The following is a 16,584-nucleotide window of genomic DNA, read 5'->3' on the forward strand; positions in this document are numbered from 1 at the left end:
GGAGGACTGCAAGACACTGCCAGGGAGGTGAATGTAGCTAACCACTCCAGTTAGTGTCCTGACAGCGCAGGCACGTTCATTTACTCGTATACACGTGATGGAGACCGTGTCTGACACTGCTGTGGCGTCCACCTTGGCCTAGGCTTTGCTGTGTATCGCCACTTGCACTCCAGCCAGCTGCCTCCGTGGGCGCGTGCGTGGCCGTGATCGTCTAGTGGTTAGGACATTGCGTTGTGGCCGCAATAACCCAGGTTCGAATCCTGGTCACGGCAATTTTGAAAGTTTTGCCTTGCTACCGTTGCAGTGACGATAGTGCACGAGTACTCGAAATCACAGTGCTTTCTTGATTTTTCACTCGTGTTCCGCAGTCCGCAGTTTGTACTACCACTTCATCGCCAACACGTAATGCCGGCGGCCGTGAGGCGCAGACGTCCGCTGCTCTCTGTAGTCGAAAAGGGCAGTTGTTTGAGGTGCGACGGATTGGATGAACAGCGGAGCAGGAAGCTGTGGCGTGCACCGTTTCTACAAATGCTAGGAACACTGGGGCCGAAGGTAGCGCAGGTAGCGTGGCCGAGCGATCTAAGGCGCTTGTTTTAGGCACCAGTCTCTTCGGACGCGTGCGTTCGAAACCTGGTCACGGCACGAAAACGTCTCTTTTGATGCTGTCGCCTTAACTACGACAGCTTCAGACAAGTGGCGCCGCTACCACACGGCGGGCACGGCATTTTCTTGTTGTGGATGGCCTAAAGAGACGCTTCCAATGGGAGAGCAGAGGAAATACATGTTACAGCGATTGCCGAGATATTTCCATTTCGAAGTGATCTTTGTAGTACAAAGGAAACGTATTGTCGTCGGCGCTATAACGGTAACGTGGCCGAGCGGTCTAAGGCGCTGGTTTTAGGCACCAGTCTCTTCGGAGGCGTGGGTTCGAATCCCACCGTTGCCAATTTTGACGTCTCATTTTTGTGCCGTTGCTGTGTGTTGTCGTGGGCTAGGACGCAGCTCCTGTGTCGCGCGTGTTGTGTAGGTAGAGTGGCCGAGCGGTCTAAGGCGCTGGTTTTAGGCACCAGTCACTTCGGAGGCGTGGGTTCCAACCCCACAGCTGCTAAACGTGTAATGTTTCCTGCGTCGAAGACAGCTGCACCCATTGCCCGCAAAGGAAACAGCACAACAAGGCGTGAGCGTCTGCTTCGTGAATTGTCGTAGAACAGTACGTGGAGCAACGACAGGATTTGTAGGCGCCTTTTGCTCTCGTCACTGCTGGCGTTCGTCTCCATGAAATGCGTCCAGAGGATGCCGTTCTATAACGTGAAAGAGTGTATTTCTTACAGTTGTCGTCAGTTAATCGTGGCTGGTTGCTGCGTTCGCAGGAAGAGCACTGGCGTCGTAATCCGGTGTAGTCTAGTGGCTAGGATACCTGGCTCTCACCCAGGAGGCCCGGGTTCGATTCCCGGTACCGGAAACGTGAGTTTTTGTTGCTCCTCTTATGCGACTTGTCCCGACTTTGCTCGACTGACGCTACGCTGACGCGTGCACAAAGCTGCGTTAAGTATGATTCGCGGCTACACCTGACGGCGAGAGAGATGCGGCGTCTATTCACTTGTTATCGAGCCACATACCCATAGTCAAGAGGCTTGGAGGACTGCAAGACACTGCCAGGGAGGTGAATGTAGCTAACCACTCTAGTTAGTGTCCTGACAGCGCAGGCACGTTCATTTACTCGTATACACGTGATGGAGACCGTGTCTGACACTGCTGTGGCGTCCACCTTGGCCTAGGCTTTGCTGTGTATCGCCACTTGCACTCCAGCCAGCTGCCTCCGTGGGCGAGTGCGTGGCCGTGATCGTCTAGTGGTTAGGACATTGCGTTGTGGCCGCAATAACCCAGGTTCGAATCCTGGTCACGGCAATTTTGAAAGTTTTGCCTTGCTACCGTTGCAGTGACGATAGTGCACGAGTACTCGAAATCACAGTGCTTTCTTGATTTTTCACTCGTGTTCCGCAGTCCGCAGTTTGTACTACCACTTCATCGCCAACACGTAATGCCGGCGGCCGTGAGGCGCAGACGTCCGCTGCTCTCTGTAGTCGAAAAGGGCAGTTGTTTGAGGTGCGACGGATTGGATGAACAGCGGAGCAGGAAGCTGTGGCGTGCACCGTTTCTACAAATGCTAGGAACACTGGGGCCGAAGGTAGCGCAGGTAGCGTGGCCGAGCGATCTAAGGCGCTTGTTTTAGGCACCAGTCTCTTCGGACGCGTGCGTTCGAAACCTGGTCACGGCACGAAAACGTCTCTTGATGCTGTCGCCTTAACTACGACAGCTTCAGACAAGTGGCGCCGCTACCACACGGCGGGCACGGCATTTTCTTGTTGTGGATGGCCTAAAGAGACGCTTCCAATGGGAGAGCAGAGGAAATACATGTTACAGCGATTGCCGAGATATTTCCATTTCGAAGTGATCTTTGTAGTACAAAGGAAACGTATTGTCGTCGGCGCTATAACGGTAACGTGGCCGAGCGGTCTAAGGCGCTGGTTTTAGGCACCAGTCTCTTCGGAGCCGTGGGCCCGAACACATCGCGCGCTCGCTGCGGCGTGTCGGGCGGTGTTTACGTGCGGATCGCGGTCGGCGGCGTGTGCTTCGCGGCGCTATTTCTTCAGTGTTTGTTATTCCTGTGAGTACTATGGATCTCGATCGTTCAGAGAATCGTGAGAACAATATTCAGTGCGCGTTTGATAGATCCGTCCGTCGCCCTACGGCTTTCGAGATTCACGAATGGGTTAGAAACGAACTTCAATTGCCGAAAAGTGTAGTTCTTGGTGTTCAACTAGACGCGTTCCTTAACTCGTTATTTCTCAAACTGTCATCTTCAGATATGTGTGATTCTCTCGTCAATGTGAATGGTGGTGTACGTAAAATTAAGCACCTTGACGGTACAATTAGTGATGTTGTGCTATCGAACGCGGGTTATGGTATACGCACTGTTCGCGTGTTTAACCTGCCATTCGAAGTCCGTAATGAAACTATTTCTCGTAGTTTACTTCCGTATGGTACAGTGCTTTCGGTCGTAAAAGAGAAATGGTCGTCAGCTTATCATTACGACGTTGAGAACGGTGTTCGCAGTGTCCGCATGATTGTCCGACAGCATATACCGTCTTTTGTTGTTGTTGCTGGCCATCGGGCCTTTATTACTTATAGCGGTCAACCGGCAACCTGTTCTTTTTGCAATGGTACCGGACATTTTCGACAGGACTGTCCGAAACGTAGTCGCCCTGTGCAATTACCAAGGACAGACGGTCAGGATGAGGTGACGTGGGCGTCGGTCGCGCTTGGCGCCTCCCCCGCACGTGCGGGTCGTGTGTCTGCACCTGCGATTGCGACCGACGTTGTGGCAATGGACGTTACACCTTCCGTTCCTGTTGCTGATAGCTCCCCGGCGTTGCCTGTCGATGTAGCGGCCCCCGTGCCTGATACGCAGGCTGTTGATAGAATTGAGCTACCGATTGTGTCCGACCCTGTACCGGCAGCTGTAACGCTGTCCGTATCGGAACCCTTTCCAGAGGCTGCTCCCTCTGTTATGAATGAGAATGTGTCCGCTTCTGCCATCGTTGCTGTCGACCGTGAGGAGCGTCTTGACGCCCCCGCGGAACCCAAACCGCGTCGGGAAAGGCTTACTGAGAGGGCTGAAAACGTTACCCGCTTTCGCAGCGCGAGTATTTCAGGTGTTTCCTTCCGTAAGGCGCGGACGCCGTCCCCGGTGGTGACTTGTGTTCCACCGTACAAGTCCACCTCTAAACAAAAGAAATTGCAACGGGCCTCGCAGCGCGCGGTTGTTGACTCGCGGCAGGCGCCGGCTTCCGATCGCCGTCGGCAGCGGCCTGCTGCTTGCAGTCAGCCCGAGGCGTCCGTGAGTTCCGCGGAATCCAAGCGGGACGAGAAAGTTCGACAGCTAAAGTTTCTCCTTACTAAAACGGAGCCTGTGGTGGCAAGCGGTATGGCGATGGACGTTGTTCAGGGCGTGTCGCCTGCACACTTGGCAGCCAAACGTAAATCGGACGACTCACATTGCCGTCGCATCCGGCCGCACTCGCAGGATTCTGGATCTGTTTCTGCCGTCGGCGCTGGACCTGCCACGGCGGCTCCTTCCGGTGCCGCTGTTAGTATGGACACGGAGGTGGTTCAGCCCCCCGTGTTTTCTGGTGATAAGTGCGACTGGGCGGCGGACGTGGAGGTGGACGACGGCACTGGAGCCGGTACGTAGCGTGACTTTGCTCTTTGCTTGGCAGCGTGATTGTATCCGCCGTTGCCTAAGTTTACCGTTGTTTTTTGTGGCGTATTCTTGTCTATCTTGTGTGACACCGGTCTGTTGCGCGTTTTAACCTGTATTTTCGCACGCGAGTGTAATTTTGGCAGCGCCACTGCACCCGTCGTTGTGTGTTTTTATTTGTTGTGTATTTTAAATGTGTCTGGTATTTTTCAATGTGTTGGGTGCCCGCCGCTCGTTGCAGGCACGTTTTAGTCGTTCTTGCCGCTCACTTGGATCATTACGGATACATGGGTGCCTTTCCCGGCATGTGCATATATTTTTCGTAAAGTTGTGTAGTTTTGTTGTGTATGGGGCCTGACACGCGGTTTTTGTGTGTTTACCCCGTTCCTCTCCATACCATGTGCTGTCTTACCGGTGCCTGTACCACTTTTGTAGTGCGTATACTTTTTATTCGCGCGTCTGATGTGTAACATCCGTTTCAGACATATTTTACTGTGCTTGCCACTTCCTTGCATTGTTTTAGCGGCACATGTGCATGCAATTTTTTTTTGCGGACCTAAGTTTTAGCCTTTGAAAGTGTCTGGTGTTTATTGTCCGCTGGCGGAATTTTTAGTCGTTTGTGTTGAAACAGTGTGTGCTCCTTGTGACGCCAATGCTTCCACCGTTGTGCACGCTTCTTTACTTCTTCATTCTTATTGTTATTTATTGTCTTTGCTGTGTCTGGTGTGTGCCCCCCGTCGGAGGCAATGTCTCATCGCTCATGCCGACGAGCTGCATGGTACAGCATTGGCGGCGCACATGTCGTTTTACTCTGTCCGTATTTTTTTTGATATTTTACCTATGTCTACAGTCTTCACATATTGGGGGATAGCTTTTACCGTTGTTGTTGATTGCATGCGTGTTTTGGTAGCGCACACTACCTTTCATTATGCCACAATATGCCTTTGATTTACCTTTGTGCGCGTCGTCGCCGGTTTGTTTTTTATTTACTGGTCCTGTCGCTCGACTGCGTCGTCCTCGCTGTGCCGGGGCACCTCTTATTGTATGTGTATATTGTATCTTCTTATCTGTTGGTGTTTTAGCTGTGCTTGGCGTTCGGTAGCCTGCGGTGGATCATTTTTGCCGTTCATGTTCACGTGTTGCTTTGTTTTGGGGGCGCCCTTGACTGTTATTGTAGACCCTTCTTTCGTGTGTAATTTGTGTATGATACCTGCCACCTGTCGGTATGCCATTTTTGCCGATCTTGTCTACATTCCGCGTTATCTTCGCAGCGATACTGCCTCGCTTCTTGTGCACACTGTATTTGTTGCTCCTTGCGTTGTGTATGGTTCCTGACACGCGTCGGTGGCGTATACTTACTGTTAATGTTAACAAAATGCGTAGTCCTCATAAAGTCCTTGCCTTAAAAACTCTTTTATTTGAAACCCGTTGCTATGTCGCCTTTTTGCAAGAAGTGACACGTGAGGCTCTCCTGCTTTTAACCGATCTGAGTGACTACGTTATTGTGGATAATGTGGTGTCAGACAATGTCACCGGTACAGCTATTTTAGTCTGCCCCGGGCTCAATGTCACTAATATCGAGTGTCTCCCTACTGGCCGCGCTATTGCGTGCACTATTGAAGGCGTCACGTTTGTTGATGTTTATGCTCCTTCCGGTAGCGACTACGCGGCGCGGCGGTTCTTTTATAGTCAGGAGCTGTGTGAGGTTTTGCACCGGAATTCCTCTCATTTAATTCTCGGCGGTGATTTTAATGCGGTCACCGATGACCGCGATCAGGAGCCGCGCCCCAACAAGTGTCAGGAACTCCACACGCTTCTCACAAGTTTTAATCTGCAGGACACGTGGCGCATGCTCCAGCCGGTTGAAACCCAATATACCTATTTTTATCCACAGGGACACAGCCGACTTGATCGGATCTATGTGTCATCGTCACTTGCGGCCCCGGTGGCTCGATCTGAGGTCAGGCCGGTTATTTTTTCAGATCACTGCAGTTATTTTTGTGAACTTTCGCTTCCATTTTTTAGGCCTTCCTATCGCAGAAATCTATGGAAGTTTAACTGCAGCCTGCTGGCCGACTCTCATTTTCAGCAGTGCTTCACTGATATGTGGAACAAACTTTTGCAGGCTAAACCCGGTGACAGTAGCGTTCTCGGGTGGTGGGTTGGCACTGCCAAACCTGCAGTCCGGACCTTTTTAATTAATTTTAGCCGAGACGCAGCGCACTGGCGTCGCTCGACGTCACAGTTTTATCAGAGCTGTTTGAAGGATCTCGCCCGCCAAGTTACGGCCCAGCCGCATCTTCTTCCTATTTTCAAACAATTTCAGGCCGAACTTTTGACCGATCTGCGGCGAAAGGGTAGGGGGCCGGTTACTCGGAGCCAACCTGTGGGTGCCGTGGACGGGGAGCCGCTCTCTATATATCATCTTAACAGAGAGCGGAAGATGCGCGAACGATTGGCCTTTAATGCGTGGGTCACTCGGGATGGAACAAAGACTTCCGACAGGGTGACGATTGAGAGGGAAATCCACGCACATTTTGAGTCTCTCTTTCGGGACGTTGATGTCGAACCCGCTGCGCTGCGTCGTCTTTTACAGGAGATTCCTAATGTTTTACGTCGCACAGACCGTGTCCATCTTAATGAGGCTTTTACGTCCGACGAATTGCACGAAGCTGTCAAGCGAAGTCCTAGGGGGAAATCTCCCGGAATGGACGGCATTCCCGCTGAATTTTATTTGCAGTTTTTTAACCTTTTACGCGATACGTTAACCGGTATCGCGAATGAAATTCTTAATGGTGCTCCTCTACCAACGGAATTTGCAGCGGGATGCATCACGCTCATTCCAAAATCGAAAGCGACGCCGAATATCCACGCTGTTCGACCGATCACTCTGTTAAACGCGGACTATAAGATCATGGCGAGGTGCGTCGCGCACAGACTGCGGCAAGTCATGCCGCGCGTTCTCTGTGAACATCAGACGTGTGCTGTGCGTGACAGGAATATTTTTGACGCCGTTCTGGCCTATAGGGACTGTATCGGTTTTGTACGCGGCAACAGAGTTCGGTCGGCAGCCATTATGTTGATCGATTTCCAGAATGCGTTTGACAGGGTTGGCCATGCCTATTTGCGGCGTGTCATGGTTGCAATGGGCTTTGGCCGTAAGTTTACCCACACGGTTCAGGGTTTTTTGCGCAATGCCACGTCGAGTGTCATAGTCAATGGGTCCCTCAGTCAGCCTATACGTCTAACTCGCTCGGTCAGACAGGGTTGCCCGTTGTCAATGACACTTTACGCTTTGGCGCTCGACCCGCTGCTGCGGTCTATCTGCCGCGAGTGTCCCGGGATCCAACTTGGGGAAGATCGCCTCACTTGTCGGGCTTATGCCGACGATCTTGGGGTGTTCTTGGGTCGGCCGGCCGATGTAGATACCCTGTACTCTGTTCTCCGGCTGTTTGAGAAGGCGACGGGGGCCGTTGTGAATGTTCACAAGACGGTTTTGCTGCCTCTTACTCCACGCATGAGCCATGTGCGTCGAAATTGGTTCAGTGTTGTGCAGCAGCACAAAGTCCTGGGGGTTATTTTGTCTGATAATCCTCAGCGCATGGAGGCTCTGAATTGGCGTCCTGTCTTACACACAATTAGGGCGGTTGTTAAAATTCATGCGGCCCGGCATTTGGCGCTCCATGACAAGGTGCATCTCATTAACACTACCATCTTAGCTAGAGCGTGGTATTTAGCACAGGTTCTCCCGGTTCCTAAGCTTCTAGATCGCGCTATTAAACAGGCCGTCTACTGGCTCCTTTGGAAAGGGGACATTTTCAAAGTTTCGTTAGCCACCTGCACCTTACATCCAGCCGATGGGGGACTCGGTCTGGTGGATTTTTCCGCCAAATGCGCGGCGCTCCTCCTCAAACGGACTACGGCCGTATTGGAGAAAGGCACCAGCAGTGCCACGGTCAGGTTGTTCACCCAATACCGCCCACCTTCCGTGGTTGCTCCGGTCTCTGTCAGCCACATACCCTTTGCGCTGAATTACGTGCGGCGTTTTTATTTTAACAGCAGCTATCTTGCGCATAGTGGCTCCAGCGGGGGCCGTGTGGGCGACATTGTTCGTGCTCTGCGGGGATTACCGGCCAGAAACAAGTGGGAGTACCGCCTGCCGCACACTGACTGGCGTACAGTTTGGCGCAACATCACCTCCCCGGTGCTTCCTGCACCTGTCAGAGCGTCGTGGTATAGAGTTGTCAATGGCACGATTCCTACAAATGCTAAACTGCACTCTATTCATCTGAGTCCGTCCCCTGCATGCGAAGAATGCCATGTCGACGATACCATTGAACATCGTTTCGTGTGCCGTCGGTTCCGTGCTGTGTGGGACACTGCTCGGGATATGGTTCGTCTCGTCAACAGGGTGTCTACAGCGCAGGTGACAGTGGCAGATGCAATCGTACCTCAGTGTAAGGCGTTTCCATCCACCAAACGCAATGCCACGATCTGGTTACTCGGCCATACAATTTATTCACTCTTTTGTCTCAAACTGACGGATCGTTTGGATTTTCTCACCTACTTATGGACTGAGCACGGTAAGTACCGTGTTCGTACTGATTATGTTATGACTTTTGCAAATTTTTTGCATGTCGCTTTGGCGCATGCTTTTGCTACTTACGATGTCGACTTAATTAATTTACCACTTTCCAGTTTAAAACTGTGACGTGATAGTGAGAGAATTCGTTTAGCGATGCATGTATATTCGGTATCAGGAACGAAAAATATAACGTAATCGGGAGACATTTCTCCCTTGGGAATTGCCTCGTATATGGTGTATTGCGAGGATTTTTGTTTTCCTTTCTTTATTTTCCTCTTGTTTTCCACTCTGCCCTGTTATGGTTTGGGATCGTGTTACCGCGAAGAAGCGTTTGCATGAAAGTGTTCCCTTTTTTGTGGACATTTCATTGTGTTTTACTTACTTTTACTTTCGTCGGGATTGATGGTGTGATTTTCCTAATTGAATTGCATTGTTTTCTTTTCTTTCTTGTTTATTAAGAGTGATAATCGCACCTCCTTTTTTTTTCCTTTTTCTTTTGTCCACGGAGTACGTCCGTGATAATGCCTTCTCCGTTGCTGAATGGCGTTTTGCTTTGTGTGCTGACTGGACTTTTCTTTGACTGATTTCCGAAAGTAATATTGTTCTTTATTTTCCACTTCACGAAGCAATCGCATGTTTACTCTGATTTCCGTGAAGATCCACACCTTTCCGTTAACCCTTTCACCAACAATGCCTCAGAGGAAGGAGGCTTACTTTTCATTTTGCTTTGGTCAACGTTCGTTTTCGTTTAAGTTACATCTGGCAACAGCACTAACTATAGCTGAGAAGCTCGCCGACGAAGGACGAAGGCGTTACTTGGAGAGCGAAAGGACGGGCTATAAGGGGAGATGGGAGGCCCAAAAAAATTAATAAAAAAACAAAAAAAAAAAAAAAAAATAAAAAAAAAAATAAATAAAAAAAACGAAAATAAAAAAAAAAAAAGTTGCCAATTTTGACGTCTCATTTTTGTGCCGTTGCTGTGTGTTGTCGTGGGCTAGGACGCAGCTCCTGTGTCGCGCGTGTTGTGTAGGTAGAGTGGCCGAGCGGTCTAAGGCGCTGGTTTTAGGCACCAGTCACTTCGGAGGCGTGGGTTCCAACCCCACAGCTGCTAAACGTGTAATGTTTCCTGCGTCGAAGACAGCTGCACCCATTGCCCGCAAAGGAAACAGCACAACAAGGCGTGAGCGTCTGCTTCGTGAATTGTCGTAGAACAGTACGTGGAGCAACGACAGGATTTGTAGGCGCCTTTTGCTCTCGTCACTGCTGGCGTTCGTCTCCATGAAATGCGTCCAGAGGATGCCGTTCTATAACGTGAAAGAGTGTATTTCTTACAGTTGTCGTCAGTTAATCGTGGCTGGTTGCTGCGTTCGCAGGAAGAGCACTGGCGTCGTAATCCGGTGTAGTCTAGTGGCTAGGATACCTGGCTCTCACCCAGGAGGCCCGGGTTCGATTCCCGGTACCGGAAACGTGAGTTTTTGTTGCTCCTCTTATGCGACTTGTCCCGACTTTGCTCGACTGACGCTACGCTGACGCGTGCACAAAGCTGCGTTAAGTATGATTCGCGGCTACACCTGACGGCGAGAGAGATGCGGCGTCTATTCACTTGTTATCGAGCCACATACCCATAGTCAAGAGGCTTGGAGGACTGCAAGACACTGCCAGGGAGGTGAATGTAGCTAACCACTCTAGTTAGTGTCCTGACAGCGCAGGCACGTTCATTTACTCGTATACACGTGATGGAGACCGTGTCTGACACTGCTGTGGCGTCCACCTTGGCCTAGGCTTTGCTGTGTATCGCCACTTGCACTCCAGCCAGCTGCCTCCGTGGGCGAGTGCGTGGCCGTGATCGTCTAGTGGTTAGGACATTGCGTTGTGGCCGCAATAACCCAGGTTCGAATCCTGGTCACGGCAATTTTGAAAGTTTTGCCTTGCTACCGTTGCAGTGACGATAGTGCACGAGTACTCGAAATCACAGTGCTTTCTTGATTTTTCACTCGTGTTCCGCAGTCCGCAGTTTGTACTACCACTTCATCGCCAACACGTAATGCCGGCGGCCGTGAGGCGCAGACGTCCGCTGCTCTCTGTAGTCGAAAAGGGCAGTTGTTTGAGGTGCGACGGATTGGATGAACAGCGGAGCAGGAAGCTGTGGCGTGCACCGTTTCTACAAATGCTAGGAACACTGGGGCCGAAGGTAGCGCAGGTAGCGTGGCCGAGCGATCTAAGGCGCTTGTTTTAGGCACCAGTCTCTTCGGACGCGTGCGTTCGAAACCTGGTCACGGCACGAAAACGTCTCTTGATGCTGTCGCCTTAACTACGACAGCTTCAGACAAGTGGCGCCGCTACCACACGGCGGGCACGGCATTTTCTTGTTGTGGATGGCCTAAAGAGACGCTTCCAATGGGAGAGCAGAGGAAATACATGTTACAGCGATTGCCGAGATATTTCCATTTCGAAGTGATCTTTGTAGTACAAAGGAAACGTATTGTCGTCGGCGCTATAACGGTAACGTGGCCGAGCGGTCTAAGGCGCTGGTTTTAGGCACCAGTCTCTTCGGAGGCGTGGGTTCGAATCCCACCGTTGCCAATTTTGACGTCTCATTTTTGTGCCGTTGCTGTGTGTTGTCGTGGGCTAGGACGCAGCTCCTGTGTCGCGCGTGTTGTGTAGGTAGAGTGGCCGAGCGGTCTAAGGCGCTGGTTTTAGGCACCAGTCACTTCGGAGGCGTGGGTTCCAACCCCACAGCTGCTAAACGTGTAATGTTTCCTGCGTCGAAGACAGCTGCACCCATTGCCCGCAAAGGAAACAGCACAACAAGGCGTGAGCGTCTGCTTCGTGAATTGTCGTAGAACAGCACGTGGAGCAACGACAGGATTTGTAGGCGCCTTTTGCTCTCGTCACTGCTGGCGTTCGTCTCCATGAAATGCGTCCAGAGGATGCCGTTCTATAACGTGAAAGAGTGTATTTCTTACAGTTGTCGTCAGTTAATCGTGGCTGGTTGCTGCGTTCGCAGGAAGAGCACTGGCGTCGTAATCCGGTGTAGTCTAGTGGCTAGGATACCTGGCTCTCACCCAGGAGGCCCGGGTTCGATTCCCGGTACCGGAAACGTGAGTTTTTGTTGCTCCTCTTATGCGACTTGTCCCGACTTTGCTCGACTGACGCTACGCTGACGCGTGCACAAAGCTGCGTTAAGTATGATTCGCGGCTACACCTGACGGCGAGAGAGATGCGGCGTCTATTCACTTGTTATCGAGCCACATACCCATAGTCAAGAGGCTTGGAGGACTGCAAGACACTGCCAGGGAGGTGAATGTAGCTAACCACTCTAGTTAGTGTCCTGACAGCGCAGGCACGTTCATTTACTCGTATACACGTGATGGAGACCGTGTCTGACACTGCTGTGGCGTCCACCTTGGCCTAGGCTTTGCTGTGTATCGCCACTTGCACTCCAGCCAGCTGCCTCCGTGGGCGCGTGCGTGGCCGTGATCGTCTAGTGGTTAGGACATTGCGTTGTGGCCGCAATAACCCAGGTTCGAATCCTGGTCACGGCAATTTTGAAAGTTTTGCCTTGCTACCGTTGCAGTGACGATAGTGCACGAGTACTCGAAATCACAGTGCTTTCTTGATTTTTCACTCGTGTTCCGCAGTCCGCAGTTTGTACTACCACTTCATCGCCAACACGTAATGCCGGCGGCCGTGAGGCGCAGACGTCCGCTGCTCTCTGTAGTCGAAAAGGGCAGTTGTTTGAGGTGCGACGGATTGGATGAACAGCGGAGCAGGAAGCTGTGGCGTGCACCGTTTCTACAAATGCTAGGAACACTGGGGCCGAAGGTAGCGCAGGTAGCGTGGCCGAGCGATCTAAGGCGCTTGTTTTAGGCACCAGTCTCTTCGGACGCGTGCGTTCGAAACCTGGTCACGGCACGAAAACGTCTCTTGATGCTGTCGCCTTAACTACGACAGCTTCAGACAAGTGGCGCCGCTACCACACGGCGGGCACGGCATTTTCTTGTTGTGGATGGCCTAAAGAGACGCTTCCAATGGGAGAGCAGAGGAAATACATGTTACAGCGATTGCCGAGATATTTCCATTTCGAAGTGATCTTTGTAGTACAAAGGAAACGTATTGTCGTCGGCGCTATAACGGTAACGTGGCCGAGCGGTCTAAGGCGCTGGTTTTAGGCACCAGTCTCTTCGGAGGCGTGGGTTCGAATCCCACCGTTGCCAATTTTGACGTCTCATTTTTGTGCCGTTGCTGTGTGTTGTCGTGGGCTAGGACGCAGCTCCTGTGTCGCGCGTGTTGTGTAGGTAGAGTGGCCGAGCGGTCTAAGGCGCTGGTTTTAGGCACCAGTCACTTCGGAGGCGTGGGTTCCAACCCCACAGCTGCTAAACGTGTAATGTTTCCTGCGTCGAAGACAGCTGCACCCATTGCCCGCAAAGGAAACAGCACAACAAGGCGTGAGCGTCTGCTTCGTGAATTGTCGTAGAACAGTACGTGGAGCAACGACAGGATTTGTAGGCGCCTTTTGCTCTCGTCACTGCTGGCGTTCGTCTCCATGAAATGCGTCCAGAGGATGCCGTTCTATAACGTGAAAGAGTGTATTTCTTACAGTTGTCGTCAGTTAATCGTGGCTGGTTGCTGCGTTCGCAGGAAGAGCACTGGCGTCGTAATCCGGTGTAGTCTAGTGGCTAGGATACCTGGCTCTCACCCAGGAGGCCCGGGTTCGATTCCCGGTACCGGAAACGTGAGTTTTTGTTGCTCCTCTTATGCGACTTGTCCCGACTTTGCTCGACTGACGCTACGCTGACGCGTGCACAAAGCTGCGTTAAGTATGATTCGCGGCTACACCTGACGGCGAGAGAGATGCGGCGTCTATTCACTTGTTATCGAGCCACATACCCATAGTCAAGAGGCTTGGAGGACTGCAAGACACTGCCAGGGAGGTGAATGTAGCTAACCACTCTAGTTAGTGTCCTGACAGCGCAGGCACGTTCATTTACTCGTATACACGTGATGGAGACCGTGTCTGACACTGCTGTGGCGTCCACCTTGGCCTAGGCTTTGCTGTGTATCGCCACTTGCACTCCAGCCAGCTGCCTCCGTGGGCGCGTGCGTGGCCGTGATCGTCTAGTGGTTAGGACATTGCGTTGTGGCCGCAATAACCCAGGTTCGAATCCTGGTCACGGCAATTTTGAAAGTTTTGCCTTGCTACCGTTGCAGTGACGATAGTGCACGAGTACTCGAAATCACAGTGCTTTCTTGATTTTTCACTCGTGTTCCGCAGTCCGCAGTTTGTACTACCACTTCATCGCCAACACGTAATGCCGGCGGCCGTGAGGCGCAGACGTCCGCTGCTCTCTGTAGTCGAAAAGGGCAGTTGTTTGAGGTGCGACGGATTGGATGAACAGCGGAGCAGGAAGCTGTGGCGTGCACCGTTTCTACAAATGCTAGGAACACTGGGGCCGAAGGTAGCGCAGGTAGCGTGGCCGAGCGATCTAAGGCGCTTGTTTTAGGCACCAGTCTCTTCGGACGCGTGCGTTCGAAACCTGGTCACGGCACGAAAACGTCTCTTTTGATGCTGTCGCCTTAACTACGACAGCTTCAGACAAGTGGCGCCGCTACCACACGGCGGGCACGGCATTTTCTTGTTGTGGATGGCCTAAAGAGACGCTTCCAATGGGAGAGCAGAGGAAATACATGTTACAGCGATTGCCGAGATATTTCCATTTCGAAGTGATCTTTGTAGTACAAAGGAAACGTATTGTCGTCGGCGCTATAACGGTAACGTGGCCGAGCGGTCTAAGGCGCTGGTTTTAGGCACCAGTCTCTTCGGAGGCGTGGGTTCGAATCCCACCGTTGCCAATTTTGACGTCTCATTTTTGTGCCGTTGCTGTGTGTTGTCGTGGGCTAGGACGCAGCTCCTGTGTCGCGCGTGTTGTGTAGGTAGAGTGGCCGAGCGGTCTAAGGCGCTGGTTTTAGGCACCAGTCACTTCGGAGGCGTGGGTTCCAACCCCACAGCTGCTAAACGTGTAATGTTTCCTGCGTCGAAGACAGCTGCACCCATTGCCCGCAAAGGAAACAGCACAACAAGGCGTGAGCGTCTGCTTCGTGAATTGTCGTAGAACAGCACGTGGAGCAACGACAGGATTTGTAGGCGCCTTTTGCTCTCGTCACTGCTGGCGTTCGTCTCCATGAAATGCGTCCAGAGGATGCCGTTCTATAACGTGAAAGAGTGTATTTCTTACAGTTGTCGTCAGTTAATCGTGGCTGGTTGCTGCGTTCGCAGGAAGAGCACTGGCGTCGTAATCCGGTGTAGTCTAGTGGCTAGGATACCTGGCTCTCACCCAGGAGGCCCGGGTTCGATTCCCGGTACCGGAAACGTGAGTTTTTGTTGCTCCTCTTATGCGACTTGTCCCGACTTTGCTCGACTGACGCTACGCTGACGCGTGCACAAAGCTGCGTTAAGTATGATTCGCGGCTACACCTGACGGCGAGAGAGATGCGGCGTCTATTCACTTGTTATCGAGCCACATACCCATAGTCAAGAGGCTTGGAGGACTGCAAGACACTGCCAGGGAGGTGAATGTAGCTAACCACTCTAGTTAGTGTCCTGACAGCGCAGGCACGTTCATTTACTCGTATACACGTGATGGAGACCGTGTCTGACACTGCTGTGGCGTCCACCTTGGCCTAGGCTTTGCTGTGTATCGCCACTTGCACTCCAGCCAGCTGCCTCCGTGGGCGCGTGCGTGGCCGTGATCGTCTAGTGGTTAGGACATTGCGTTGTGGCCGCAATAACCCAGGTTCGAATCCTGGTCACGGCAATTTTGAAAGTTTTGCCTTGCTACCGTTGCAGTGACGATAGTGCACGAGTACTCGAAATCACAGTGCTTTCTTGATTTTTCACTCGTGTTCCGCAGTCCGCAGTTTGTACTACCACTTCATCGCCAACACGTAATGCCGGCGGCCGTGAGGCGCAGACGTCCGCTGCTCTCTGTAGTCGAAAAGGGCAGTTGTTTGAGGTGCGACGGATTGGATGAACAGCGGAGCAGGAAGCTGTGGCGTGCACCGTTTCTACAAATGCTAGGAACACTGGGGCCGAAGGTAGCGCAGGTAGCGTGGCCGAGCGATCTAAGGCGCTTGTTTTAGGCACCAGTCTCTTCGGACGCGTGCGTTCGAAACCTGGTCACGGCACGAAAACGTCTCTTGATGCTGTCGCCTTAACTACGACAGCTTCAGACAAGTGGCGCCGCTACCACACGGCGGGCACGGCATTTTCTTGTTGTGGATGGCCTAAAGAGACGCTTCCAATGGGAGAGCAGAGGAAATACATGTTACAGCGATTGCCGAGATATTTCCATTTCGAAGTGATCTTTGTAGTACAAAGGAAACGTATTGTCGTCGGCGCTATAACGGTAACGTGGCCGAGCGGTCTAAGGCGCTGGTTTTAGGCACCAGTCTCTTCGGAGGCGTGGGTTCGAATCCCACCGTTGCCAATTTTGACGTCTCATTTTTGTGCCGTTGCTGTGTGTTGTCGTGGGCTAGGACGCAGCTCCTGTGTCGCGCGTGTTGTGTAGGTAGAGTGGCCGAGCGGTCTAAGGCGCTGGTTTTAGGCACCAGTCACTTCGGAGGCGTGGGTTCCAACCCCACAGCTGCTAAACGTGTAATGTTTCCTGCGTCGAAGACAGCTGCACCCATTGCCCGCAAAGGAAACAGCACAACAAGGCGTGAGCGTCTGCTTCGTGAA

General features: G+C 52.1%; 16 non-coding genes across 16 annotated transcripts; all 16 read left to right on the forward strand.

Moving 5' to 3' along the window:
- Positions 1-200: 200 nt before the first annotated feature.
- Positions 201-272, forward strand: Trnah-gug (transfer RNA histidin (anticodon GUG)). Its single transcript has one exon. It is a non-coding gene; the product is annotated as a tRNA-His (tRNA).
- Positions 273-864: 592 nt separating this feature from the next.
- On the forward strand, positions 865-946 carry Trnal-uag (transfer RNA leucine (anticodon UAG)). Its single transcript has one exon. It is a non-coding gene; the product is annotated as a tRNA-Leu (tRNA).
- Positions 947-1,390: 444 nt separating this feature from the next.
- On the forward strand, positions 1,391-1,462 carry Trnae-cuc (transfer RNA glutamic acid (anticodon CUC)). Its single transcript has one exon. It is a non-coding gene; the product is annotated as a tRNA-Glu (tRNA).
- A 374-nt stretch (positions 1,463-1,836) lies between these two features.
- Trnah-gug (transfer RNA histidin (anticodon GUG)) lies at positions 1,837-1,908 on the forward strand. The gene has a single exon. It is a non-coding gene; the product is annotated as a tRNA-His (tRNA).
- An 8,331-nt stretch (positions 1,909-10,239) lies between these two features.
- Trnae-cuc (transfer RNA glutamic acid (anticodon CUC)) lies at positions 10,240-10,311 on the forward strand. Its single transcript has one exon. It is a non-coding gene; the product is annotated as a tRNA-Glu (tRNA).
- Positions 10,312-10,685: 374 nt separating this feature from the next.
- Trnah-gug (transfer RNA histidin (anticodon GUG)) lies at positions 10,686-10,757 on the forward strand. The gene has a single exon. It is a non-coding gene; the product is annotated as a tRNA-His (tRNA).
- A 590-nt stretch (positions 10,758-11,347) lies between these two features.
- Positions 11,348-11,429, forward strand: Trnal-uag (transfer RNA leucine (anticodon UAG)). The gene has a single exon. It is a non-coding gene; the product is annotated as a tRNA-Leu (tRNA).
- Positions 11,430-11,873: 444 nt separating this feature from the next.
- On the forward strand, positions 11,874-11,945 carry Trnae-cuc (transfer RNA glutamic acid (anticodon CUC)). The gene has a single exon. It is a non-coding gene; the product is annotated as a tRNA-Glu (tRNA).
- Positions 11,946-12,319: 374 nt separating this feature from the next.
- On the forward strand, positions 12,320-12,391 carry Trnah-gug (transfer RNA histidin (anticodon GUG)). The gene has a single exon. It is a non-coding gene; the product is annotated as a tRNA-His (tRNA).
- A 590-nt stretch (positions 12,392-12,981) lies between these two features.
- On the forward strand, positions 12,982-13,063 carry Trnal-uag (transfer RNA leucine (anticodon UAG)). The gene has a single exon. It is a non-coding gene; the product is annotated as a tRNA-Leu (tRNA).
- Positions 13,064-13,507: 444 nt separating this feature from the next.
- Positions 13,508-13,579, forward strand: Trnae-cuc (transfer RNA glutamic acid (anticodon CUC)). Its single transcript has one exon. It is a non-coding gene; the product is annotated as a tRNA-Glu (tRNA).
- A 374-nt stretch (positions 13,580-13,953) lies between these two features.
- Positions 13,954-14,025, forward strand: Trnah-gug (transfer RNA histidin (anticodon GUG)). The gene has a single exon. It is a non-coding gene; the product is annotated as a tRNA-His (tRNA).
- Positions 14,026-14,617: 592 nt separating this feature from the next.
- Trnal-uag (transfer RNA leucine (anticodon UAG)) lies at positions 14,618-14,699 on the forward strand. The gene has a single exon. It is a non-coding gene; the product is annotated as a tRNA-Leu (tRNA).
- Positions 14,700-15,143: 444 nt separating this feature from the next.
- On the forward strand, positions 15,144-15,215 carry Trnae-cuc (transfer RNA glutamic acid (anticodon CUC)). The gene has a single exon. It is a non-coding gene; the product is annotated as a tRNA-Glu (tRNA).
- A 374-nt stretch (positions 15,216-15,589) lies between these two features.
- Trnah-gug (transfer RNA histidin (anticodon GUG)) lies at positions 15,590-15,661 on the forward strand. Its single transcript has one exon. It is a non-coding gene; the product is annotated as a tRNA-His (tRNA).
- A 590-nt stretch (positions 15,662-16,251) lies between these two features.
- Trnal-uag (transfer RNA leucine (anticodon UAG)) lies at positions 16,252-16,333 on the forward strand. The gene has a single exon. It is a non-coding gene; the product is annotated as a tRNA-Leu (tRNA).
- The last annotated feature ends 251 nt before the right edge of the window (positions 16,334-16,584 follow it).

Source organism: Schistocerca gregaria, unplaced genomic scaffold (genome assembly GCF_023897955.1).
Source record: "Schistocerca gregaria isolate iqSchGreg1 unplaced genomic scaffold, iqSchGreg1.2 ptg001369l, whole genome shotgun sequence".
NCBI classification, from domain to species: Eukaryota; Metazoa; Arthropoda; class Insecta; order Orthoptera; family Acrididae; genus Schistocerca; species Schistocerca gregaria.